General features: G+C 55.6%; 1 pseudogene; it reads left to right on the top strand.

The window, feature by feature from the left end:
- The first annotated feature begins 314 nt into the window (after positions 1-314).
- LOC110349597 (uncharacterized) overlaps positions 315-26,065 on the top strand; it is a 29,196-nt pseudogene continuing 3,445 nt past the window's right edge.

Here is a 26,065-nt window from a genome sequence, read left to right as displayed (position 1 = left end):
AGCACTACAAGTACACAAAGTCCTTCCTTTCCTGGGGGAGGGCCTCACCAGCTCAGAGCTCCCTTGCTTTCTTTTATTTCCCTGAAAGAGGCACAATGGGAGTAGAGGAGGGGACAACCTGGTCCTAGAAGGTGATCAGGGAGAGGGGAGGTGTATCCTGAGTCACTGGGGTAAGAGGCTCCCTCCCTCTCCTCTCTTCAGGGACTGTTGCATAGGATAAGGAAAAGCCAATGGGGCTCCGAACCCATTTCCTGTGTGGACCTAGTCTCAAGGTTGCAGGTCCCCACCCTGCTCCACTTCCCCAAGCTGCTGCCATGGACACCCAGGCCCAGATGGCTGCAGATGCCTCCACTGAGGGCAGCCGGGCCCAGGGGAGTCAGAAGATGCCTGTGCTCTCTGCTGGATCCCTACCACCAGGCCTGGGCTGCTTCAGGACACTGCCCAGCCACCCAGGGTGACTTTGTGTGAGAGTCGGGTGAGGCCGGGGGAGGGACCACCCAGAGGGGCAGTGGGTGGACAGGAGCAGGCTGTGCTGAGGAGTGGGCTGGGAGCATGTTGTCCCTCACTGGGATCCCCACCCACAGCCAGCTGAAAACCCCGGATGATGTGGATGAGTCATCTCTGTTAGATGCTAGAGGAGGTCCGATTCTGACCCAGTTTGATGGGTAGACACAGCCCTTGTCGTGGAATTCAGTCTGAGGGAGGAGCTGACCCTGTCCTGGGAGAGCCTTGGTTTGAGGGAGGAGACTCAGCCCCATACAGTCATAGCCCTGTCCTCAGGGAACTCCCACTTGACAGGAAATGCCCTGCGCCCTAGTTCCTGTCTCTTTCCCTGGGCGCCATCCTTTGCTCTCTGAAGTTCCCTCCCAGTGCCCCTCAGCTCCCCTCTGCTGACCCCCAGCCTACTCACCAGACCTGCTCAGAGCCTCTGAAGCCTGAGTGTGAGGTCCAGGGGAGATCAGTCATGGTGACTCAGGGCTGGACGGGAGCCCTCTCAGCAACTGGGGTGACAGAAGGGCCGAGAGGAACAAAGGTCCTGCTCCCTCCTGGCCCCAGCCAGACTTTGCCAGTGTGGGAGAGCGTGTGCGGCCTTGCCTGCTCCAGCAGTCATAGGAGGCCGGGTGAATCACAGACCAGAACATGGTGTCTGGAGGTCAGATGCGGCCCAGCTGCTCAGGGCTGTGAGCCCAGGCACCCTGGGCCAGATGTGGTGGCACTTGTGTCCCCATCCCTGTCTCCCAGGTCCCCAGAACACTTCTGTGGAAGACTTGGCCCTGAGACCAACTGAGGGGCTCCTTCACTGGGGGGATTAGCTACCAGCAAGGGGGGAGGGAGCAGGCGAAACCCCGAGAGCTAGAACAGGGCCTCGTGTCCCCCTGTGCCCCCAGTTGGCTCCCTGAGGATGGGGGCTGTGTCTAGGGACAGGAATGAATCTCCCCCATCATTTTGGGCATGCTCTGAGGCAGTACTAGCTTTCTCCTCATCTGACGGGAGCTCCCTGAGACTGGAGGGTCTGAAGGAAGCCATCGAGGGGCCCCTCCCACAAGTCTGGGGCGGGGGACACGATTGCCTGGGAGAGAAGGTCTCGCCTGTGTCCTGTGGCGACTTTACTCCAGGGCAAAGTCCCACAGATTCCAGGGGGCCAGTGGCTCAACCCTCGGCCCCGTCCCCAGGATGGGGGGACCCTCGGTGCCCTCCTTGCCTCACCTCTGTTTCTTGCTCCATGTCTTCGGTCTTAGGTCGCCACGGTCTCATTCTATGAGACCCACTGGAAAGCAGCTGAGCTCCCTACCCACTGTGTAGTTGTGACTAACTGACTCAGCCTCTGCGCCTCTGTTTCCCCAGGTATGGCACAAGACCCCCTGTTATAGAATCTGGTATTCATGACCTAAACACCCAGAGCGTCCCTAGGGAGGTGTGACCTCTCCTTTCCTTCTCCTGAACCCCAACCCATCAGTCCAGCTGAGTTGGGCTTGGCCATGTCGGGCTGGGGTCTCTCTGGGGATGGGGGCTTGTCAAAGAGTGCGAAGGGCACCCCAGATCTATCCTTGAGAGCTGGGGGGGGGCCTGGAAACCTCCTTTCCCTGCAGTCCTGTCTGTCAGGCCCCCAGCTCCCTCCTCACTGCAGTGTGGGCTCCTGGCACGTACCAGTGATAAGGGCCACTTGGAATGGCAGGACGTGGGCTACGTGAGGGCCCGTGGAGGCGCTGCTAGCACAGCACACAGGGCCAAGGCCAGGACGGAGCTGTGGGGTCCATTATCTGCCCACCCCCGCCATGGCCACATGCTCAGCACCTGCGGGCCTTTGGCATAAGCTGGTCCCATTCCCCCCACGCAGGCATGCCCCAGCCCGCACGCCCTGGCCTGGGCCTCTAGCCACAACAGAGCTGGCCATGGCTGCTGCTGGCCTCTAGGGGGCACTGCTTGGGCACCCAGGAAGGGCTTGCAGGGTGAGCCAGGGCTGGGTGGGGGCGTCTCATTGTGCGGTTGCAGGGGCTCAGCCCTTGGAGGGGGCAGCCTGGGAGAGAGCGTCACTGAAATGTCCATGTGTGCCTTGTCCACCAGGAGGACAGGTGGACGAGGGGGAGGAGCCTGGTGTGGACCAGCGCTGTGACCTTGGGCCCTGTCTCAGGGCTCAGTTTCCTTGGCTGCACCAGGTGGGGACCACAGAGGATCCATCTCTAGGCTGAGGGTCCCATGGCTCCTGCCAGCTGCATTCCTCCTGACCGGGCTCAGTCCCTGTGGGAAGTGGGAGGGGAGCAAAATGAGGGAAGGCTGGGGTCCCTGCAGCCTATGACCTTGGGAGTCCTTGAGGTGTGGCCTGCCACCTCCCTTCCCTGCAGAGCCCCCCACTCCAGGTCCCCAGGCTTAGAGCTGCGGGCTCTGATCCTCAGGTTAAAAATAACTCCCACGGGCTCTTTCCCTTCCACAGGAATGGTGTTTGTGTTGGCATTTGTGGTCCCTGTGTCAACTGCCAACTGCCACGGCATGTGACACTGTCAGGGGACTGTAGGTGTGAGGAAGGACTCAGCTGGAGGGCTCGTGCCACCTCACCTCCAGGTAAGGACACAAGGCAGAGGTCAGCAAGAGCTGCCAGGGCCACCGGTGACCATGAGCTGCCCATGGGGCTGAGGGCACATGATGGGCAAGGAAAGCCCGCTTGTGGAAATAAAATACGGCGGCTTCAGGCTGGACTGTGTCCAGGTGCTGGGCGAGGGCTCCATGGGGCAGAGCTAGGCAGACAGGTGTCCCGTCCTTGGGTCTCACAATCCCAATTGGTGAATCACAGGATTGTGGAATCAAGGAATCTAGACTTGAAAAGAACACAGAGATTTCTCAGTCCAATCTTTGCCCAGGCAGGAGAAGCTTGTCCTGGGTGCCAGGCTCTAAGCTGGCATCCGCTGAATTAATCTTCCCGAGCCCTCTGGTATTTTTTTTCTTTAAACAGAAGGAGAGATAAAGGCACAGAAAAGTTAGGTAACTGGCCCAAAGCAGGTTCAAACTCACTGGTCTTTATTCCAAACTACACACACACACACACACACTCACACACTCATCCCAGAGTCCAGCTTGGCAGAGCTGAGCACTAGAGGCTGCAGCTAGTCCTGGGGAGGGTTCAGGACCCGGACACTGAGCCTGGCCCATGTCTCTCTCCTCACAGCTCCCTCCACACCAGGAGCTTGCGTCCAAGTTCTCCCTCCAATGCCCCGAGTCTCACTGACATTAACATAAGGCCATTTCTTCCCCTTCAATGCGCCAGGGAGATATTAACAGCCCCTCATTTTCTCCTTAAAGTCCCTGCTCATCATTATTATCTATCAGCTTTCCTGCTCTCGGGGCAAAACACCCGACACCTGCAATTTAAAGGAGGAGACATTTTATTGTTGTTCATGGTTCTGGGGGACCCAGTGCATGGTTGGCTGGCTCCAAGGCAGAAATGTTATGGTAGAAGGGCCTGGCAGAGGAGAGGGGCTCTTATCATGGTGGCCAGGAAGGAGAGAGAGAAGGGAGGAGCTGGGGACAAGAATCCACCGTCCAGGGTCACAACCCCAGTGACCTCCTCCTCTTGCTTAGCCCCACCTCCCAATGGCACATTCAGATATGAACCTAGCAAGAGCTCAATCCACTGATGAGCATGGCGTCTCTAATCCCCTTCCCAAATCCCTGTCTCTGAGCACATGAGATTTTGGCGGACATTTTAGATCTGAACATAACACCTGTCTTTTTCTGAGGACTTTTTGGATGAGCACCTCTGTGCATTATCTCAAACTACTGCAGATGGTACAGAGGTCACCTGACCATCCCTTCTGCATCCTCTCAGGTTGTGCTGGCTCTGCCTGGCCTCATGCCAGCTCTGTGTGACCCAGTGTGGGCCTGGCTTGACTGAGCAGGAGGGTTCAGGGCTCAGGGCTCAGGACTGACCTGACAGCTGTCCCTCCAGGAGAGTCCTGGACAGAAGGTTGGCAGGTCACACCTTGGCCGCTGAACCCTGCCAGCTCCCCACCCTTACTCCACCCTGTGCCCAGAGGATGCTGATGGTGATTTGGTGTTTTGGGTCCCTAAGGGCTGGGATGTTGATCCAGGTGAGGAAGTCCTTCCTTCCTTCCTCCCTCCTTTCCTTCCTTCCTTCCATACATTGACCTATCCCTCCTTGCTTCCTTCAGTCTATCCACCCATCCATCTACACATCCATCCATGCATCCATTTAACCTTCCTTTCTTCTTTCCTTCCTCCCCCCTCTTCCATCCATCAATCCCCCGCACCTCCTGGGGCTAAGTCCTCCTAACAGGCTTCTCCTGGTCCCCTGAGCATGTCAAAGGAAGTTTTCCTGGTAGAGATGTTCTGTTGCTGGCCACCCTTCGTTTCCAGGCACCTAATCCATTCCTTCCCACACTGCCACATGGATTTTGAAGTGTCCACCAGAGTAGAAGCCTGTGTCTGTTACATAAGGTACATGTGTATTTTCTGCTCATGTACTTGACCCCTGGGAGTAAACATTCCAGATTATTTGATGACACATGTTGTCAGGGACCCAGGTTCCTTCTGTCTTATTGATCTGAAGGGTTGTGATTTCCATTTCTGAGGTCATCTCATTGCCCAATATGGCTGCTGGAGCTCCAGGCAGTGGAAGGAGGAAGAGAACCTCAAAGGCATGCCCCTTCCCTTGAGGGAACTTCCTGGAAGTCACACACACCTCTTACATCCCGTTGGCCAGAATTTAGCCACTGACCCATGTACCCCCCCCCCCCCCCACACACACCAAGCTGCACGGGAAGGTGGGTAATAGAGTTTTATTCTATGGGCCTCCAGTTAAAATTTGGAGAAGAAAGAAAAAAATGGGTGCAGGAGGCAGTGCTTGTCACAAGGCCCCTTTTCTCCCTTAGATGCAATAGGAGAGAGTGCAGAGAGCTTTGCCGGCTCCCTGCTTCCTGCAGCCCTGGTGCTCTCCCTTTGCTGAGGCCTGTTTCTTGATACTGGCATTTGCTCCCTGGAGCTGTTAAGGGTGGCAGCGCAGCGCCAAGCCTGGCTGCCTTTGTCTGCTGTCTGTTCTCTGCAGAGCTGGGCCTGTGTACCTACTTATTCTCATGACAGCCCAGCAGGTAGCTGGTCTTAGCCCCATTTTACAGTTGGGGAAATTGAGGCCCAAAGAGGCCGGATCATTTGCCTAAGAGCACGCAGTTGGGCTCCTTTTCCCAGGCCTTCGCTGTGGTTGGATGAGAGGAACAGCACTGGGCCCGGCCAAGGAGGGGCCGCTCTGGGAGAGAGGCAGGCTGGGTGGGGCCCGTCACAGGTGCCTCCTTGGCACTGACTCAGTGCCAAGGCCAGCGGAGGACGCGTCTGGACAGGGTCTGCTGACGGGCTTGGGGATTTCTGCTGGCGCCAGCCACCAGCCACAGCAGCCACACCACTGGGCGCCACTTTCCCCAGCATCCGAACTGCCGTGGAGGGGAAGGGCAGGCAGGGGCTGCCTGTGGCACTTCCCTTATCTCCCTCCAGCTCACCAGGCGGTGAAGGCTGCTTGGTGGGAAAGAGGATGGCATTGTGAAACCAGTTCCCAAAGAGGAGTGGGGCCATCAAGGTTACGCCCCTGCCTCGTGGGCAGGACAGTCCTTGCTGCCGCTGACCCCCCAGGGTGAGGTCACTGCCGGCTGGCCGGGTGGGGGAGGGGCTCTGCGCGTAAGTGAGGTCTCGGCTGCTTCCTTGCTGTGGTTAGTGATGTTACGCAGCATTGCTGGTCCCGGGCCAAGAGGACAGGCTCATGCATCCTGAGTCGCAGCTGGCAGTGGGTGGTGGGGTGTGCTGGCGATGGCCCGGATGTAACCTCTGCCCTCTGCCTGGGGTTCTGGGCAGAGACAGGGTGAGCAGGAAGATCAGAGGCCAGGCTGGAAGCCCCCTCACTCCTTGCCCTCCTCTTCTGGGAAGGCTCCTTTGGTTTCTGCCTCAGGATCACTCTGGGGTTGGTCTAGAGTCCCGGGCCCAGAGCACCTGCAGAGTCTGTTCTGGGGGCAAGGGTGGGGTGGGGATGCAGGCTTCCATCCCATCGTTCATTCATTCATTCATTCATTTGGTGGGGAAGGGGAGACCGAGCAAACAGCCACAAATAAAAGGAATTACAGCCTGCAATGTGTGCTGGGAGGGGAATTTGAGGGGCATCTGGGAGAATATTCCAGGGAGTTAATTTAGAGAGGGTCTGATGTCTCAGGTGAGCTCATGCCCAGCTGGACACACACACACACACACACACACACACACACTGCACACAATGTCCAGAAGATACCATTTCAATGCCAGTTCGATACAGCACCCGTTTGGTCCATCCTGGTGCCTGTGAACCAGAAACCACTTGCATGCCTGACTGTGTCTCCTGTTTACATGCCCAAGACCTTGGCCCAGGCCTCTGGTACAGGTGGCATCTGGGAGATGGAACTTCTCTGCAGGCCACTGGGATCTGTCTGTCCACCAAATTCATTGTTTTAAGTGGGCTGGGGTGGAGACTCGGGCTGTGCGGCGCTCTAGGAAGGCCCTGGCGTAGTGACTGGTGTCTGGCAGACTGGGACTAGGACGGGGCGGAGTATGACAGTCGGTCCTGCCAGGGGACAAGGAGGAGACTGGGAGGATGGAGTTCTGGAGGCAGTGGCCACGTCTGCCCTGAGACTGTGAGGTCCCAGGCAGCAGGAAGTGTCCCACCTTCGGGCCCCGAGCTCCCTCTTCTCTACCTGACTTCAGGAGGCCAGGTAAATCTGGGTTTGTGATGGGCTCGGGGGCCCATGGTGTAGTATTCTGTCTCTCCCTCCCTCCCCACACCCCCAACTTGGCTCCACATCTAGAAGGAGCAGGGGCTGGATCCTCAGGCCTATAGATCTCTTGGACTTGATTCTTTGCTTCTGCTGGCCCAGCCTGGAATCCATCCAGGCCTTGGTGTCCTTCTCTTCCTCCCTCTCTGCAGCCAGCTCTGGTGGGCCAGGGCAAGGTGAGGCCTGGGGCAGGTGGGCTGCTCAGGGGTCCTCCAGGGCTGTGTCCTCCTGGTAGCTGCCACTTGTCTCCCTGGCAGCCCCTCCCCTGCCCATGAAGGCTCTTGAGGGAGACAGCTCACCAACAGGGTGGCACTCTGCCCACCAATCAGGGCCATGCCGGGTGTGATGTACTGTGTGCCAATCCCTCTCCACACCCCAACAGGGACCAGCACAGATGCTCCAAGGCACAGGAGTCCGGGTGGCTTGGTCCCATTCAGGGTGTCTGGGGCAGATGTCCCAGGGGACAGCAGGTCCCCATGTGCTGAAGGTGGAGAGGGCAGTCTAAAAATCTCCCCTGCTCCCAGGCCTGGTCTTCCACCCCCAGCTGATGGGACCACTGGGCACCATTCAGGGCATGAGATCCCTGCATTTCCTGTGCACTCCCAGTGGATACAGGCAGTGGATCCCATGGGCCCTGGGGATCCCATCCTCCTGAGCTCTGGCCACCCCAAGTTTTGAAGAAGTTTTCTTCTCCCTCGCCCCACTTCCGATTGAGGCCACAGGTTCCAGGGAAGAGCGAGTGGGCTGAGGACTGAAGGGGCACAGAGGCGGTGCTCAGCCATGGCTCACAGTGACTGTGCAGGTGGATGGTACCTCTCTTCTCCTCCGAGGGGGTCCATGGTGTGCAAGAGAGGCTGTGCGGTCAGAGAAGGGCCCGGTCCAGGGCTTCTTATCTCAGGGGACTCTTGGGTTCCAGGCACAAAACTGATTCTCTAAGTCTGGGGAGGATCTGGCTTTAGAAAAGGCCCCTCTGTGTTGGTGACATCGATGGCCAAGGGTCACACTTTGTGTTGAGGCCAGAGCTCAGATTCTGGAGCCAGTAAGTCCTGAGCTCAGACTCAGCCTGTCTGCTTGCTCTTGGGGTGATGCCGGCTTCAGCCTTCTCCTCTCCTCTGTATAATGGGACAGTGACACTCAACTTGGATGCTCAGTGGGGCTGGGGAGAGAGTGTAGTAATGGCTGTCCTAAGTTGTCACCCACCTTCTGGGCAGGGATAGAGCCTCCTCCCTCTGATTGCTTGGGGTGAGGTAAGGGGACAGTGCCAAGGAGGTTTGTGACAGGGTTGGGTAGGAGTGCCCTAGGGCTCCAGCATGGGCCCCTTGCCTTGGAAAGTGATTACCTAACCTACATGCATGGCTCGGTGTGCCTGATGTGGCCCTGAGGCTGCTAATGAGTGCAGTTCTTGAGAACAGATGCTACTGTTTTATAGATGGGGAAACTGAGGCACAGAGCTGCCCAGGCTCACATGGTTGGTGACTGTCAGGGCTGGCTAGTACCCTGGCTCCTAGGCCAGACCTCTCAATGGCACAAGGTCCCTGGGGAGGGGATGGCTGGGTGTCACCCCTCTGTGGGGGCTTTGGGGCTGGGCTGGGCCTTTGGGGACTTCCCCAACCCCAGCCACTCCTGTCCACACTTCCTGGGCGCCTTTGCCTCCTCTGTGGCTGCCGCCTCCTGCCCTGTCTCTGCTCCCTGCTCAAGTCTCCTTTCTCCAGCTGTGAGTGTCTGGACACCCCAGGCACAGTCGCTGGGCCCGGTGCCCAGTAGTCAGGCAGAGGTGGGGCACCTCGGTCTTCAGCCTGACCTCGAGGGCCCAGCCTGCAGCTTCATGTCCTGGGCTGTGGGCAAAAGGGTGCCTGCCCTGATGCTGCCGTTGATGACCCAGTAAATCACTCCTGTCCCCACCCTCAGCCTTAATGAGGGTACAGCCCGCCGCAGCACCCCGATTAACCACACCATCTGTTTCCCCTTAGCGGAAGCAGTGGTGGCAGAGGAAGAGCCCAGAGTGGGGGCTCCAGTGGGGTGGTTTTCTTCTCTGGAAAAGGGCTCACTACCCACCCTGACCGCTGTCATTCCGGGAGGATGGTCCCCTCGTGGGAGCCTGGGAATCCCGGAGAGCAGCACACCGTGCAGCAGCCTGGGGTGGGTGGGGTGGTGACTCAGGGATGCAGGGTGTCCCATTGTGTGGGGCTTCCTGGAGCTTTGGGAGGCAGAAGTTGGTGTCAGCAGAGGTGTCTGTACGGGAATGGGCAGGCGCCGAGCATGGGAGAGGGAAGTGGTGGCCAGTGAGGTCACGCTGAGCAATCCCGGCATTCTCCACGGATCGCTGGCTTATGTGGTGCTTACTGCATGCCCAGCACTGTTGGGAGCAGGACCTGCATAAGGGGAGGACTCTCCCTGGCAGAGCTGGGCATTCACTTCAGCTCAGGGAATTGAAAACATTAGGGTGATTGGTGGGTAGTGTCAGGATCTGTAGTGGCATTAGGGCTTTGTAGCTGTGTCTGGAGTCCATGGCTGGGTAAGCCCCAGGCTGCCCCAAGAAGGAAGCACCTCAGTTCCTTTCCGTTCAGGTATGTGAGTCCCCATGCAGTGTGTACCATGGCAAGCAACACCAGCGCCCCCGCCCAGCACTTCCCCCTTCGCTTTTTCATGTGTGGGGCCTGGATGTCACTGCTAACTCATCAGAGTTACCTTTTGGAGGTCACCAGCTCCAGGAGCTCCCTGCGGTGCCACTGGACGCTGACACACTCTTGACACCCACTGCATCTCACCCGAGGGGAGGGACAGCCACAACCGTCACTATCACCTCTCCTCAGGACTCAGCAGATCAGTGGCAGCCATAGCACCCACACCTGGCCCAGCCAGCACAGGAGCTGTGGGACCCCAGCCTTCTGTCCATCCATCCATCTCTCCACCATCTCTCTGTCTGTCCTGTGGCCTCAGGAAAGCACACCTGTTGGGAGAGCCAAAGTCACTGGGAACCTTCAGTGCAGTGGAGGAGCCCGGGCCATGTGTTTACAGCTCTTCGTGTCTCTGCGGTCTGGGGAGGCGCCTGGCAGAGGTGAAACGGACGTGGACAGCCAGGCCTCCATGCCCCGCTCACTTGGCCCTAAGCTTCCAGAAGACTTTCGGTGGAGCAAGGGGGGCACAGAAGCCTCCTGTCCTCTGTCACTCACTGCCCCATGGCCACTGTGACTGGCATGTCCTTGGTGTGCGGTGTACGGGTCCTTGGCAAGGTGGCCCGAGACAGCCACTCTGAGCAGGAGTCTTTGCCAGGGGCAGGGAAACAGCCAGGAGCAGCAGGTGCCATTACCAGAGTCTGAGGTTTGCACTCAACTCCACCACATTCACCTTTGGAGTCTGCTTTGGGCCGCTCTTGCTGCAGGGCTGAAGTTGGGGCTGGGAGCATGGAAAAGAATAAACTGAGTCTCGGTTCTGCTGCCTGCCTTGCAAGTGGAAGGACCCGAGTTCAATCCCTGGTACAAAAAAAAAATAAAAAAATAAAAAAACCCCTGAGTCTTGCTGCCTGTTTTAGTTCCTTGTTTAACTCAGAAACGAGGAGGACAGGAAATGAAGGTGCCCACAGTGCCCAGGGTATGGAGAAGAGCAGGGAGCTTCCAGGGTAATGATGAGGCTGAGGAAGGAGCTGGTGTTTTGGAACCAGAGTCCACGTCCTCCTGCACACCGGACCGGCCGGCAGCCAGTGTTGCAGTATCCTCTGCTCTCTGCTGCATGAGGTGTGGGCTGACACATATTGGGGGTGCCATCCAGGCCACAGGCCAGGATCCCTTCCCCAAGGCCCATGGATTGGGGCAGCCCTGTCTCCCCACCCTGGGCATCTACGTGGCCAAAGCAGCCACTGTCCCCACGTCCTCTCTTGCATCCCTTGTGCTCTGGGTTCTCCCCAAGGGGGCACTGCCCACTTGCCTCATCCTGCTGCAGCCCAATGCCAGCTGTCCTTGGCGTGAGTGGCTGAGGGGAACTGGTGGGGTCATTACAGGACACTGCTGCCCCAGGGTAAGAATGGAGGAGGCCCAGCTGTCAGCTGGAACCCATCAGAGGCCAGCCCAGCACTGGCAGCAGGCAGGGTGGGGAGGGCAGCTCACAAGGAGGTGCCCTGGGAGCTGTGGCTTTCAGGCTGTCCCCTAACCCTCCTCAGACTGACAAGGGCCCCACAGCCTCCCTGGTGATGGGTGGCCGCAGGTCTCTGCCCTACCATCCAGGTCCAGGTGTTGGGTGGAGCTGACTTAATGGAGAGACCATGCATCAAGGAGCCCCTAATCTTACAGGGAAATGCATCTCACCTGGCCTTGGGAAAGTGGCCCCATCCTCGGGGAGCCAGCACAGCCTGGTTTTTGGGAGGCTCTGGGTCAGAGATGAGGGCGGCCTTGTCTCGCAATAAACCTTCCCAGGGTTAAATGATCAGATCCATATCTCGGCCCCCTTCTGAAGCTGCTTGTGATTTGGGAAGAATCCATAGCTTCGCATGGCTCCCAGTGTCTGAGCCACAGGTGGTGATCACTAGAGGACAGTTTTGTCCTGGGCCCTCCTGCGGTCAGCGCCCTCCTCAGCTGGCCGCCTCTCTGAGACCCCTTGCCACCCTCAAACCACTCAGTAAACCACACAGCAGTGGCCCCACCACCACACACCGTCTTGGTGTCTGTGTGACTCATATGACTCGGGGCTTTCAGGGAGCAATGAAGCTCGGGTAGCTCAAGTAGCAGGAACAAAAGATGACATGGTCTCCTCAGCGCCTGGTGTGGATGGCCCTGATTTATGTCCCCCAGTTAGTGTCTGGCCCTCTCCCAGCTTCCTTCCTGGGCTCTTGCCAGCCAGCTGCAGGCTGGGCACGGGCAGGGGACGCTGTCAGAGGGCACCCTGCATTGAGGGCTGGGGTCACTGAAGAGCAGGGACATCTAGGTACCGGGCTTCAAGGGGAGTGGGGGGATCTCCAATTCTCTGAGGGGAGGCCAGATGCTGGTGTCTCCCATGCTTCATCCCAGAGTCATTCCACCCACCAGGCGTCAATTTTCTGGGGTCCCCAACACCCTGTCATGGCTGCAGCAGGCAGGGTCATCACTGACTGGCTGGGAATGTCCCAGTGGGCAGCTGCCTCCTTAGCATTGGTCTTGCATTCCATGCACAGGAACTTTTGTGGATCAGAAGAGTGGCATCATTTGGCCGCCAGGCCTGGCCTTAGGGGCTCCTGGCGCAGCTGTGAGTGCTGCAACCAGCCCTGTGTGAGCCAGGCCTGCCCTAGGCAGAGGGTGATGTGGGTGAATGTGCAGATGTTCTGCCCTGCCGCACCGGGGGGCAGGAGCAGGCTCAGACCCTGGTCTGAGGCGCACTTGGACACCGTACCTGGCCTCTCTGTGCCTCGGTTTCCGGTTTCCCTGCTGTGGAGAGAGGATGCTGACAGACCTACAATGGGAATGATGAGGATTGAATGAGTCAGTCAGGGCGTGGTCATCATAACTTTCATTTCTTGAGGACCAGTTCTGTGCCGGTAGCCGTGGTGGCGTTTGTTGTAAACAGAATCCTCCCAGGGAGGGAGAGAGCATTTCTGCTCAACAAGGACAGGGCTGCTCGGGGGACTGGTAACTGCTTTGGTCTCAGAGGATGGGGAAGTGTGGTAGGTAGTGTTGGGAGCATTCTGGGAGGGAGCTGCAGAAGCAGGAAGGCCAAATATGGGGTGGGTTGGGGGCACTCGGAAAGGACCAGGGGACAAAGCATCAGGGAGATCAAATTGGAAAATGGATCTCGAGACCAATATGTGGTCTTTGTCCCATAGGCAAAGGGGGCCACTGAGGTTGCTGAGCGGGGATCCTACAGAGAGAGGAGATGGCAGGCTTCATCTACCAGGGTCAACAGCCACAACAGCGATGGCCTCCAGAAACCTGTTTGCAGGCACCAGGGAGCTAGATGATCTTCTCAGACCCTGCCCTTACGTCCTCTCCTTGTCAGGGGCTCCTGATTCATCTCAGGGCCTGGTGAGCTTGGTGTGTGTGCAGTGTGCAAAGACCCCCTCCCCATCACGCCAGGCTCTTTGGCACACTCAGCATGCACATGGTGTCCTCTGACTCCTGTGGATGAGGACTGAAGTGTTGGTGACCTAGAGGGGGAGAGCTTGGATCAGGTGATGGGGGGGCAGGGACTCCATTGGAGGCCAATGTGTGTGCAGAAGCAGCAGGTGGTTGGGGTGTCTTAGTTACTTTTCTCTGCTGAGACAAAATACCCAACACCCAAAGTTAAAGAGGGAAAGGTTTATTTGGCTCACAGTTCATAGTTTTCTGGCTCCAAGGCAGGGTGGCATGGCATACAGGCCTTGCAGAGGAGAAATAATTCATGGTGAGTATAAGATAGCAAAGCAAGCAAGGGACCTTAGCAGCTTCTTTCTGTCCTGTAGACTCTATCTAGGCTACCAGGATTAGCACGGTGCCAAACCAGTCAGTGGACTGATTTAGCAGTCACACAGCTTTAATTGTAGCATCACACACTCCACATCCAGTTACCTCTGAAAAAGTCCCACCTATGACCACATGAGGCTCTGGGGATACATCTAGACATGAGCCATAACCAGGGGACATGTGAGGGCTGGAGGGGACAAGGCACGCACAGGGCCCTTAGTCCTGGCTGCTGGTTGGTTGGTTGATTTGTTTCCATTTGCCCAGCACCTCCTTGTGTCAGGCTATGTGAGTCTGAGCTCAGGACAGGAAGACAGAAATGTTCCTGGGCTCGTGAGGGACAGGGAGGCTGACACTGGCTGGTCACCCGCACACTGCCAGCTTCTAGGGGGGATTGAGGCCTGCAAGACAGGAGTAGGTGGGAGGAGAGGAAGCCCCAGGATGGCCAGGGTTGGGGGGCCCTTTCTGTGGGTGAAGAGCATCACAAAAGGGCAGTGGAGATGAGGTGGAGCGCAGGTCCTCGGGGTGCCCAAGGAAACCCCACAGGGCTCCAGAAACTCTCGAGGGCTCCAGCAAGGACTGGATGGGGCCCAGTTTGTGGCTTGAAGAATCCTCTTTGGCTCAGCTGTAGGCCTGGGAAGAGCCACCATGGAGGCAGCACAGAGGCCTTCTGATACAGGGGGTATGGTCCAGGTCTCCTTAAAGGAGGCCGGGCTCTGGGGCATGGCTGGTCCCTTTCTCTGGCTGGGGCCAGCCATAGTGATGGTGGCAGTGGCAGGGAGAGGGGAGGAGGCTCCCTGGTTTGAGAGGGACACAGACTGCTCTCACCAAAGGCCAGCCTGAGGGGAGGGCAGGGCCACCCCCAAGTTTGGAGCCATGCCCAAGGTGCCCAGACAATGCAGCATGGGGGCTGCTTAGCTGGAGGTGGCAGGGGACAGTGGTGCCCCAGCCCTGCCTCCTGGGCTCCCTGCCTGGCTCAGGCTTCTGCCCAGCCCTTGGCAGCTTCCAGCCGGGCCGAACTCCTTGGGGCCCTTCGGGAGTGTGTGTGTGTGTGTGGCCTCAGGGTGTATACAAGAGTGTGTGTCTGAGTGTGCAAATGAGCGTGCCAGTGTGCACACACAGGTGGTGTACATGGGCACGCATGAGTGTGAGTGTGTGCCCAGGACCACCCCCTCCCATCCAGCCTTGAGGCCAGGGTGGAAGAGGCAGCACCATCTCTGAGGACCTCCTCCTCCTGCAAGAGCTGGGAAAGACCTGGCACCCCCACCTCACCACCCAGACGGGGCATGGGGGACCCTGTGGGTGCCAGGGGAGGGGTCAACAGGACCCCAGCAGGGAGCTGGAGGTGGGGGCTGTGGGCCCAAGCTCCACTGTTCTCGGCCGTGGCCTGGCCTGGTTTCCCTCGGGACAGAGGGTGACTGGCTCAGTCTGCTCTCCAGCCAGTTCCTCTTCCCTCCTTGCTTTCTCCTGAGATAATAGAAACTTGAGGGAGGGGTTCCCTGTGGCCCCGCCATTGGCTCAGGCCCCTGTCATTGCAGGCACAGCCCCTGGGCCCCGGCCAACCCAGCCCAAGGAGAGGGAGCGACTGGGGGAGCTGCTCCTCCTCCCTGGCAGAGGCCCCCCCCTGAAAGGGCAAGGCCTTCTAGCCAGGGGTGTCCTCCTGATCTGGGCTCCTGACCTTGGCTCTCTTTGGTCCTGCCATGAACAGCCCTCAGCTCAAGCCACATTATGCCAGGTTCGAATCCTGGTTCAGCCACTTTCCAGGGGAATGAAGTTGGGTAGGTCAGGCAACCTCTCTGGGGCTCAGTTTCCCTATCTGTGACTGGGTGCGCTGCCATGGTAATTTTGTCCTGAGAATTCTATGAGTTCAAGTCCATAAGGTCATTAAACTTGACCTTGGGCTGGAGTGCTGGTTAGCTGCCACGCCCCCAGTGCCGGCCAACTGAGGATCCGCTCACCTCTTAGTGTCCAGCCTCAGCCCTACTCTTTCCCTGGCCCTCAGCTCTTACCCTGCATGTGCCCCTTCCTCAGCCTCCAAGTCCTACCCCACCACTAAGGCCGCCCTGGCCCTTCATCGTGTGGCCAGGGAGAGCCGAGGAACTTCCAGTCTGGCATGGAGAGGCCTCCAGACTTGTCCCACACCCTACAGTGGGGAGGAAGCCCTGACCCACAGGGGAGGTTGCCTGGGGCCCAGGAGCAGGGGGACCCCTCCGGGGCCAGGCCAGCTATGACCCAGTTCTGCGGCCTTTCCAGCTTGGGACTTCAGGAGTTCCTGTGAAGGGCTTTTGACCCCATCCCAAGCCTACCTGGAGATTTCCTGACGCTGGGGACCCTGGAGATGTTGCTGTTTCCCTTGGCTTCCCTGAGAAAAGCTCCCCTCTCCATGTGGGGCCTGGCCTCTATTTCCTGCCAGCCTTCCCTCCCCTGCCCCTTCTGTGCCTTCCCGTGCAGTGTCACCCCCATCTTCACGCTGTCCAGCGTGTCTGGGGAGAGTCTGGACCTCCTCAAAGTCTTCTTGAACATCCTGCCCCCGCTCACCAACAGCAAAGAGCAAGAAGAGCTCATGCAGCAGTTGACAGAATTCCAGGTAGCAGGCCCGGGGGCGAGGAGAGCTGCTGGACCTGCCAGCCCTACTGGGCAGGACAGTGACAGTTTTCTTGGCCCCAGGTGGATGAAATCTACACCGTACCAGAGGTGGGGACTGTCGTTGGAGGGACACTTTCCAGGTGAAGTGCCTTGTTTGCTACCCGCTCAGCCCTCTCGTAGCCCTGTACGCAGACGTCCTGGCCCGAAGGAGGAGCCCCTGGAGCTAAACAGCCCTCCTCAGAAATCCTTGCTTGGAGATTAGGCTTCGCTTACCGCTGCCTCCCAGGACTCGCCAGGGCCCTGAGGGAGAAGTGTGGGTCATGGGCCACAGGAAGAAACCTAGAGTGCATTCAGTTGACCACGTCTCACATAGGGAACTGGGAAGAGGACTGCTGAAGCACAGGGTGAAACCCAAGGGGACCACTTGCTCCCTCAAGGACCAGGTGTTGGGTGTTACTAGGCCCATGGGTGCCCCACTGGCGCTGTCACTGAAGCCTCTTCTGGTGTCAGCCTTCAGAGTGAATACTGGGCCAGCCAGGCAGCCACCCATACCCGTGTCTGAATTAGGGCTCCTGTTTCCTACTTGAGGAACTCAGCCCCGGAAGGGAAAGCATGCTTGGGGTGACCCTAATGAAGCAGGCAGGGGACCCCAGGCTGACCCTGTGCAGAAGTGCGGACACCCTGGGCTTTTCCCAGGGCCTTCCCAGGCTGGGCCACTCTGAAGAGGAAGTGGTCGTTTTGTTGCTGGGCTGAGGACAGAGGCTTTGGTTTGAGGATGGAAAGACTCACTCATGGAAACTCCCAGCTTCCCGATTCTTCGCTTGCCAGCCATGCATGCCAGGCTGGGGAATGGCTGAGGCTTCGCTCTGCCTTGCAGGGTGGGTGGAGGGGTTATCTCTGCTTCCTGTGCCCGGATCCCGTGGGGACTCAAGCCCCAGCTCTGGCCACCCTGGGGGCTCGGCCACCCCCAAGCCCCAAGAAAGTTCCTTGGCCATCTCTGTGGCCTCCAGCAGCTCCCCTCCCCTGTCCCTGGCCCAGCCTGTCTGCGGCCTGGGATCTTGGTGCACAGAGTCCCTCTCTTTAACATGCCCTAAACATGTTGCAGGCACCCACCCTGTGCTGTCCTGGGCCTGGCACTGGGGACAGAGATGGGAAAGGCCTAGCTGGTCCATGACTGGAGAGCACACCTCAGAGAAAAGCCGAAGGGTCCCCTCTTGCCTACTGAGCCCCTGTGGTAGTGGGTGACTTGGCCCAGCTCCCCTGTGATGACATCAGAGAGGCCACTGCAGTCTCCAAGCAGGGCTCTTCCTTCACAGCCCCCTAGGAGAGCGCATTTAGCGCCAGTCTCCTGCTGGGCCCCCAGGGACTGGCTGCTTCCTCCACTTGTGCCTACACTGGTTTCTGGTGGAAGACAGGACTTGGAGTCTGGGAAGGGGGATTCAGGCAGAGAAGCAGCATCTGCAAAGCCAGGGTCCCAGGCGGCCAGCCCCTGGCCAAGGCAGCAGGGACAGCAGGGGCCACCAGGGCCATGGGAACAGGAGTCTTTGAGAACCATGTCAGAGTCAGTTCTGGGGCAGGAGGAGTACCCAGTGAGGCTTGAGTGTCATCCCCAGAGGGAGACAGGGAAGAGAGAAGGAGCTGGCCAGGGATGAGAATGGAGGGGAGGAGGAAAAGATGACCTGACCCCCTACTTAGTCCGTAACTACTCATCTGGTTCTCAAATGCCCAGCTGTATCATGAGCAACTGTGGGCTGTGAGTAACAGAAACCCAAATTCAAAATGGTTCAGACAATTCAGGGAGTTTTTATTTCATAAACAAAGCCTGAGGTATGATGACTGCTGGGAGGGGAACTGAGTGGATTTACATTTTCAGACTCAAGTCCCATCTGTCTTTTTGCTCCACTCTCTTCAGGGTATTGGTTTGTTCCTCAAGTGCAATAGCTGCCCTCATGGTTATAAGAGAGCTGCGGAGGTTCCAGACATCACATCCAGACATATGTTTAGAGGCTGAAGAGGTGCGATCTTTTTCTTTGGGGCTATTTTTAAGATTAAGAAAACTTTTCCTTGAGGTAAACCCAGAAAACTTGCCCCCACTTCTCATTAGTCAGGATTAGGCTACATGTTCATTTCTTTCTCAACTGTTGTTAGGGCCATTGAGGCTTCCTTGCCTGCTTGGGGAGGGAGAGGCTGTGCCTAGTCCTTGGGCTGTGGAGAAGGGCATCCCGGGCGGAGACCCCACTGCTATGTTTACCCTGCAGGCCCTGCAGCTAGCACTCCGGGAAGTGAGATTAGCTCCGATTTAATTGCAAGACCCTTACTGGAGGAAGGTTTATGTTTAACCCTTGGGGGTTTGTTGGTGTGCAGGATGCTGAGCAGGGTTAGGGTTCTGGATGGGGCAGGGCTGGAGTTGGGAGTCTGGGCACCGTTGCCTCCCTCTTTCAAGTTGCTGGGGGGACTCAGAAGGATCCACTAAGGTAAGCTTTGGACCCAGTGTCCCTGAAGCTGGGCCGCAGTGTCAGGGCCAGAGAGGCTGAGACAGGAGGGTCACCTTGCTTCTGAGTCACAGAGGGACAGGAAGGAGAGGAGCCTGTGAGTCAGGAACTACCTGGGGAAAAGAAAACCACAGGAAGTGAGTGAAAGCCTGGAGGGGCCAGTTGTGCCTGGGATGACCTGGGGGAGTAGGCAAGGGGAGAGGGTCCCCTCCCCCAGGCTGCTGGTGCCCGAAGGCAGGCTAATTCTGCCCACTGTGCTTCCCATAAACCTCCCCTCCTGGCCCCTCCCACCGCAGGCTGCTGCCCACCACAAACCCACTTGCCAGCTGTCGCAATCCTGGCTCCCCTCCACGCCATCATCCGGGAGTCCTCCGACCTGGGCGCGGTCACCTCTTCCCCTGCCTGTCTCCGTGCCCTCGAAGCACTTGAGGGTGGGTGCTTCTACGCAGAGCACCTGGCTGTGGCACCCGGGCAGAGGGGGTGTGGCCCAGGTGGGTGACAGGTGGACGGCTGAGGGGATGCAGCCCTGGGCCTCTGTCCTGCCCCCTGGGCTCTCTGATGGAGCAGGAAAGTGATATCTGCCTTTCTTTACTGCTATTTTGTATTTTAAGCTTCTTCTGAGATTTCTGAGGAGTGGAGGCGGGGAAAAGGCATGATTAAGTCACATTCCTTGAAATTTTGTTTTACAAATGTAAGTCATATGATATGTAAATTCAGAAACTTGTTTGTTCACCTACTCCAGCCATCTGTCCACAATAGTATAGACAGAAAGTTTCCTAATTCTTTTTTTCTTTTTCTCTCTTTCTTTCTTTCTTTTTGGTTTTGTGTTTTGGAGACAGGGTCTTGTTATGTAGCTCAGGCTGGCCTCAAACTCACTGTGTAGCCCAGGCTGGCCTCGAACTCACAGTGATCCTTCTGCCTCAGCCTTCTAAGTGCTGGGATTACAGGCATGCACCACCACACCGGCTTCCTTATTCTTTTTATAACAGCACAGCAGTTTACTCTATGAATGGTCCATAATTTAATCCCCTATAAATGAAACTTGTTTTCCTTTTCTGCTAAAAAAAACATAGATAATGCTGGAATGAACATCTTTGTACATACATATATCCTTGGGGATTTACATAAATGGTTTTGTAAGATAAAATCCTAGATGTTAAACTGGTAAGTCCCAGGGTATGGGCATTGAAAATGTAGTAAGTAGATAGGGCTAATTGCTGCTCAGTGGGCATTAATTTTCCTCCCATTATCTCGGTGAGAGGCGGCCTGTTGTTATAAACCTTCCTACTCTTTGCCAAGTTGATAAGCAAACATTACATCTTGTTTTAACTTGCATCTAAAATTATTAGTGAGACTGAACATTGTGTGTATTTTTATTAGCTGGTTGTGTTTTTTGTTGATGCCTTTACATTCTTTGCTTATATTTTTCCATTCAATCATTGGTCTTTTCTTTATTGTTTGAAAAATATGACCATTTAAAATTAGGCAAATCAGCTCACTCTCATCCACCTTACAGGTATTTTTCTCTTACTCTGGTCTTTGATTTTGTTTCTGGAGATCTTCCTTTAATGTCTTTGTAGTTACATTATTGATCTTCTGTTTTGTTTCATGACTAAGAAAGTTGTTACTCCAGAATCATAAGAACATTTACACATAGCTTTTTTTCCCCTGGTGCTTTTATGGTTTTAGTTTTCAAATGTTTTTCTTACTTTAAATCTTTGATCCTGTTGGAATTTATTTCAGTGTAGGAGTGAGGTAGAGAATCCAGATTTATTTACTTTTGATCCAAATATCTGGCCGGTGACTCAGTTTATTGAATTGAGTTCTCATGTTTATTTGGGTCTCTTTAAGATCAATGTCTTTATTCTTTAAAACTGAGCTGTCTGCGGGTAGTGGTCCCATGCTCCTTCGATTACTGTAGCTGTGTAATATTGTGAAGAATCCTTTATAGGGTCACTCCTGCTTTGTTATTTTACTTTTTTTTTCATCCCAGAAATTTCTGGATATTCTTTTATATTATTTTCCCAGATGAATTTGAAGTGACTTTGTCGAGTTATCCCAGAAAAAGCCACTGAGATTTTATACAGAAGGCTATTGAATTTATAGTTTAATTATGGTGATACTGATATGCTCACAATATTATTAACAGTCTCTGTTTATTGAAGTCAATCTTTAAGCTCCCCATTTGGGTTTTATAGCTATTTCCACATCTGTCTGCACATTTAAAAATGAGTTTTGTTTTTGTTTTCATGAATAGGACCTTTTAAATATATTCTTCAATTATTACTACTTTTCGTATTTAGGAAATCTTGTTTTTAAACTAGCTGCTTTGCTAAATTCTAGGATTAATGCTAAAAGTTCTTTAGCTGATTGTCTTGGAATATTCAAGTATAGAATAAAATCATCCCAGCATGCACAGTGATGTATGCCTGTGATCCCAGCACTCAGGAGGCTGAGGCTGGAGGATTTCACCGTGAGTTCAAGGTCAGCCTGAAACCCTGTCTCAAAAAACAAAACCGGGGCTGGGGATTTAGCTCAGTGGTGCTGTCACCTGCCTTGGAAGTGCAAGGTGCTGAGTTTGATCCCCAGTACCAAAAAACCCCCCCAAAAAACAACAAAAAACCAAAAAACCAAACCAAATCAAAAAATTCTAAAAACAAAAGAGAATAATATCATCCCATGATAATAACTTTGCTTTCTACAATATGTATACTTCTTATTTTATCCTCTTATCTAATTGGATTTGAGTAAAAATTCCACAGCAAGGTTCAATACGGTGGTGGTAGTTCATGGTGACAGTGAATATTGACTTTAATAGGATTACTTCAGAGTTTCCCCACTAAACACGTTGGGGAAAATCTATGCCTTTATTTTCCATATTAATCAGCAGGCGGTGGTTGGTTTCCCTCAGTTCAGCTTTCTCACCCTTCTGTGAGGGCCTCCTCAGTCCTGACGAGTCTCTCGCTAATGCAGTCCCGATCCGGTCTCACTTCCTGTGTAGGCAGCATCCCGTCATGGTGACAAAAGGCCCGAGATAATCAGCCTGGAAGGAGGGAAGGTTTCCTTTGGCTATGGCTTCAGAGACGGTCGTCCATGCCACCTGGCCCCACGCCTTTGGGCCACCTCAGTACAGGAACGTGTGGTGGAGGTGCCAGCTCACCTCTCAGGGGCTGGAAACAGGGAGAGGGGAAGGGGCCAGCATCCCCTTTAAAGCCACACCTCAGTAGCACCATGGGCTGGGGCTAAGCCTTGGACTCACAGGCGGTGAGGGGACAGCTGTCCAGACCTCCTCAGAGACCTCCTCCTAGAAGTGGGGGCACCAGGACAGGGATGCAGGCCTAAAAACTGGGCCTTTCTACTTGTCCACTGAAGAGCCGACCTCAAGGTGACCTTGAGCCCAGTCTGGGAGGAGGATGACTGGAGCCTTGGGTCTCACCGGGTGCAGGTGGCTGGTCCTTGCCGGGAAGGGAGGTGGCAGCATCAGGGCTCTATGGCCGAGGTGGCAGCAGGGAGGAGGGAATTTTCCAGGGTGGCCATGGCAGGTGCAGGGGCTGGTGGTGGCAGAGGGCACCTGTGTGAGGGGTGGGCCACGGCCAGGTGGCCAGAGAGTATCTTCTCTGAGTGCCTGTCCTGCCCACAGCGGTCATCCACAGGGGAATGGGAGCCAGACCTCAGCACAGACCCAAGCACAAACCCCTGTTACCCTGAAGTCCCCGGGCTGTGAGGTGGGGCAGCCACTTAACAGCCATGTTTCTGTTACCTGAGGAGGTGACACCTTCCTCCTCTTTTCTCACCAGAGAAGACTAAGAGGACACAGATGTTGGGTAAACTGAGTCCCACACAGAGTGAGGGGGAGTGTGGTTGGTCGCAGACAGGCAGCCAACAGAGGAAAGAGACGGGCTCCTGGTTCCTGACCCAGGATGCAGGCTGTACTTTGACCATTAAAGGATTCTTTTTTTTTTTTTGCCATACTGGGAATTGAAACCAGGACCTCTGCACTGAGCTACATCCCCAGCCTTTTTTATTTTCTAATTTTGAGACAGGATCTTGCTACATTGCTGAGTTGAACTTGCAAATCTCTTGTCTCAGCCTCCCAGGACTGTGGGATTACAGGTGTGTGCCACCACTGAAGGATTCTCGAGGTGTTTCCTGCTGCTTTTGGTGCATCCACATGGGGACATCTGGAGCTCACCTTGTTTCTCCGTGGCCGGAGATGTCTGGCCAGCAGGACAGGGCCTCTGCCATCCAACTGGGACTCAGGCAGAAAGGCAAGAGCCAGGACAACAGCTTTGGGGGTTCAGGACCCTGCGTGGGCACTCAGGATGGGGATTTGGACAGGAAAGGTAAGACGGGCCCCAGGGGTTGGCTCTGGACTCGGATGAGGAAGACTGGATCCCAGGAACAGGAAGGTGTGCAGCAGGGCGCGGAGGGAGCCCAGAGCATCTGTGCCACCTCCCCCGACACAGCCACAGCCAGGAGGGCTTTCCCTGGAACAGGCTTGCGATACTCGGCAGATTCCTGACTGATGTGGCTTCCTGTGGAGCAGTAGGTGCCACTGGTGGGCCCGGTTTAGTGCCCTGGCATGAGTCTTACTCATTTCCAGCCTTCTCAATTTCTGCACCAGGCCCATGCCTTGGGGGAAACTTCTAGTAAACGCATCCCAGATGTGCTGCAGGAGACGGGGCCAAGAGGGTGAGGTGACTGGTTGGTGAGAAAACAATCTGATTTCCCCAGAAAAGCCTCCCGCTGTGGGCAGACACCCCGGTGTTGGCCTCATGGAGAGACCAGAGGCCCTACTCTCTCCTCCTGGGACCAGGGACCCTGGGCTTGGAGGTACCCTTTCCAAAGCATGCCAGAAGCAGAGCAGGATCCATCAGGAGAGGAAGACTGAGGAGACATGGCGGCGTGTGTGTGTGTGTGTGTGTGTGTGTGTGTGTGTGTGTGTCAGAGAGCAAAAAACTTAGGGTCTCTGGAGATGAGGTCAGGTCAGCCTGGGGGGTGGCCCAGGAAAGACCCCCGATTGACGTTAAGGGCTGCAACCTAAATCATCTCTGCCAAAGTCCCCTTTGCCTGGTAACAGAACTCATTGGTGCGTTCCTGGCACTGGGGCGTGGACATCTTTGTGGGAGGAGGGGCGTTATTTGGCTACCACCATGTTTATACATTCAATCTGCTCTCCAGGCTCATTATCTTTGTAAGGAAATATTTGTAAACGTGTGCAGTGCTGTCTGCTGGCAACCCTGTGTCATTTCCCTCCCTTGGTCTGCTCTGTGCTGTGGTACCCTCCCTGGTCGGGGCTGGAAGCCAGAGAACTACAGAGCCCGGATCCCTGCCAGCCAGGAAAGGCACATCCGCAGGCTTAGATGGAAGAGAAGCACCGTTCAGTGCCGTTTGCCTGGGCAGCTGCAAGTGGATGTGTGGGCTCCAGCCCCCTCTCCCAGGGTTTGCGGACATCTCCAAGTATTTTCTGCGCTCAGATAGCTATCCACACCCCAGGCTGGCCTTTTCCCAGCTCTGCAAATATCCAGCCCCCTGCACTAAACCCCTTTCTGCTTGAAATACCTGAAGCAGTTTCCATGCCTCTAATGCGCTGATGCAGGGACCTCACTGATCGAACAATTCATAACCTGCTTGCTTTCACTTACTAAGAGATTACGATACAACCTGTCCATAGGTGTTCAGCGGCCATCAAAACATGGGTGTGGGCAGCTGCTGGCTCACCCAGCGCATGAATGCATCATAGTTTATTTAACCAACCCATCATTAGATATCAAGATTCTTCCTCTGTTTTGTGCTTTTAAACCCCACAGCTCAGCCCTTGCGTATCTTCTCCTTCTCATCTATACTTTTCCCTGAGTGAGCAACTTGCTGTCAGTACCTTAAATACTGGTCACTGCCATTGACCCTTTATTTTATATCTCAGGAACTCTAGGCAGGATAATAACATGGCCTGCTTCACACCTCTACCCCAGTATCTAAAGGGAATATAAAAATCAGCATGTACCACTGGGCATGGTGACACGTGCCTGTGATCCCAGCTCCTTGGGAGGCTGAGGCCGGGGATTGCAAGTTCAAGGCCAGCCTGGGCAACTTAGACTCTATTTCAAAATGAAAAATAAAAAGGGCCGGGGATGTGGCTCAGTGTGAAGGCCTTGGGTTCAATATCCAGGACTGCAGAACAAAACAAAAAACAGAACAAAAACCCCGAGCAAGTCCCACTCTGAGGCCTGACTTTCCTTCGCACACCTGCCTCCCCCACCCTCTGCCCCACCCCCAAAGCGTCCTCCCTCCCTCCTCTCCCACACTCTGTCCACTCAGGGAGCAATCCTTGCACACTCCTGTATCGGTGCCTCCTGTATCCCCAGCCCCGCCCTCCCCCCAGGCCCCGGCTGGTGTCCTCCCTAGTTGACTTCCTGCAGCAGCCCTCGGGCTCTGCTGGGCCCAGCAGTGCCGAGGGGCCCAGGCGCAGCCCCGCTCAGCTCAGCACCCTCTCACTCTCCTCTCCTTCAGGTGGGTGCAGTGTCCTTGGTGAGAGCGGCACAACCCCACTCTCGCACCTGTGCAGCCACTCCTCCCCTCCCTGACACACCCCTCTCCCATGCCACTCCATATCCGCAGGTGGGCAACTGTATTTGGTCTGACGCAGCCCCCACGGGACCCTGGGGGACAGTGGGCACCAGAGAGAAGGCTGGGAATATGGAGATGACCTTGGCGTTGCCCTTCACCTTCGGTGCAGAGCCTGGTGGACTGTTCAGTGAGGGCTTCGCATGCAGCACAGTACAGTTCTCAGAGTGCTCACTGCACTTCCCAGGCTCTGTCCCGCCAACAGCCCTCTGTCCCGTGGACCCTGCACCTGTAAAACTGGGGAGATGACCGACACCAACCCACAGGGATGTGGTCAGAATTCAACGAAGTACTTCATGCAAATGATCACATAGCCCCAGACTTGTGTTCATCACTAAATAATTGGAAGCTAGTTTTTGCCCATTTGATACTAATTAATTTCCGGTACTGGGGATCAAACCCATGGCCTTCGCACTGAGGTGCATCCCTAGCCTTTTTTATTTTTTATTTTAAGACAGGATCTCGTTAAGCTACTAAGTTGTCCGGGCTGGGGTAGAATTTTCAATCTTCCTGCCTCAGCCTCCCGGAGTGCTGGGTTATAAGCATGCATCACCACACTCCGTTTATCTTCTTCTCATTTTATAGTAGAGGAATCTGAGGCTCAGAAAGTTTAGGAATCTGCTCCTAGTCACACATGAGAGGCAGAGTGAAGTGTCAGCCCAAGACT

The sequence above is a fragment of the Heterocephalus glaber genome, unplaced genomic scaffold (genome assembly GCF_053883595.1).
Source record: "Heterocephalus glaber isolate CG9 unplaced genomic scaffold, H.glaber_assembly_v1.0 deba00001497, whole genome shotgun sequence".
In the NCBI taxonomy this organism is placed as follows: Eukaryota; Metazoa; Chordata; class Mammalia; order Rodentia; family Bathyergidae; genus Heterocephalus; species Heterocephalus glaber.
This window is presented reverse-complemented; position numbering and strand designations above follow the sequence as displayed.